Source organism: Aethalodelphis obliquidens, unplaced genomic scaffold, assembly GCF_003676395.1.
Source record: "Aethalodelphis obliquidens isolate GAN/ISIS:26980383/991018 unplaced genomic scaffold, ASM367639v1 scaffold4, whole genome shotgun sequence".
In the NCBI taxonomy this organism is placed as follows: Eukaryota; Metazoa; Chordata; class Mammalia; order Artiodactyla; family Delphinidae; genus Aethalodelphis; species Aethalodelphis obliquidens.
In genome coordinates this window covers 29817877-29819344 of record NW_020837948.1, presented here as the reverse complement: position 1 = coordinate 29819344, position 1468 = coordinate 29817877, and the positions used below count along the sequence as shown (strand labels likewise).

The 1468-nt window shown below is 36.0% G+C and overlaps 1 non-coding gene across 1 annotated transcript; it reads left to right on the top strand.

Annotated features, from left to right (window-relative positions):
• The first annotated feature begins 603 nt into the window (after positions 1-603).
• LOC113617710 (small nucleolar RNA SNORA43) lies at positions 604-738 on the top strand. Its single transcript, XR_003431721.1, has one exon. It is a non-coding gene; the product is annotated as a small nucleolar RNA SNORA43 (small nucleolar RNA).
• Positions 739-1468: the final 730 nt, after the last annotated feature.

Here is a 1468-nt window from a genome sequence, read left to right as displayed (position 1 = left end):
AAAATTGAGTAATATGTTAAAAAAAGTAGAGTTTTTATATGACTGAAAGTCAGCAAAATATAAAATGACAGAATTCAGTTACTTTTACACATGTCTGGATGTTTTGGTGATGTACTGCTGATGTTTGGATGGATAATAAAATAAGACATATATAATTCATAAGTTATTATATATATATGTATCCCCTAAAATTCTTTTTCTTGCCTTCCTTTCAACAAAATTATATTGCTTTATTTATTTAAAAAAATTGTATTTAGGTGAAATTCACATAACATAAAAGTTACCATTTTAAAGTGAACAATCAATGGCACTTAGTGTATTCACCATGTTGTGGAATCTAGTTCCAAAACATTTTCATGACCCCAAACAGAAACCCCACTCCCTAAGTACTAACTCACCGTTTGTCACTCCTCCAACACCTGGCAACCATGAACAAAATTATATTGTAATGATTAAGATTTTTTTCATACATTTTTGTTCTACTGCCAAAAATCATCATGTGTTAAATGTGAAAGGTACTAGTAATCAAATATATGAAATTCAAATACATTTTTTATCAAACACTTAAATCACTGGGTGGGAAGGACGGGACTCTGCCCTGCAGATGCTGGACCTGCTGGCACCACGGGTGTGGCTGCCCTGCTGTACCTGTGACATTGGGGCAAAGAGGAAGCAGCTATTTCTATGCTTTAGTGCTCAGAACAGTGGGTGCCAAGAATGGTTTGTAGCTGGACATTGCAAAAAAAGCCAAAAAACCAAAAAAAATCCCACTTAAATCAAACATAAAAATTATTATTGGGTTGGCCAAAAAGTGCCTTCAGTTTTTAAGTAAAAATAAGAAACATTTTTCATTTTCACCAAGAACTTTATTGAACAACATATTCACCATTTTGTTCCACTACCTTCTGCCTTTTTTCAGGCAACTTCATAATTCCATCTTCCCAAAACTTTTAATCTTTTTGAGCAAAGAAGTGCTCCAGGTGCCTTTTACAGTCTTCCAGGGAATTGAAATTTTTTCCATTAAGAGAATTTTGTAAAGACAGAAACAAATGGAAATCTGAAGGTGCAATGTCTGGTGAATATGGCAGATGAATCAGAACTTCCCAGCCAAGCTGTAACAGTTTTTGTCTGGTCATCAAAGAAACATGCGGTCTTGGGTTATCCTGATGGAAGATTATGCATTTTCTGTTGACTAATTCTGGACGCTTTTTGTTGAGTGCTGCTTTCAGTTGGTCTAACTGGGAGCAGTACTTGTTGGAATTTATCGTTTGGCTTTCCAGAAGGAGCTCATAATAGAAGACTCCCTTCCGATCCCACCATATACACAACATCACCTTCTTTGGATGAAGACCGTCCTTTGGTGTGGTTGGTGGTGGTTCATTTTGCCTGCCCCATGGTCTCTTCCATTCCACCTTGTTGTACAGTATCCACTTTTCATCACCCGTCATAATTTGTTTTGAAAATAGAA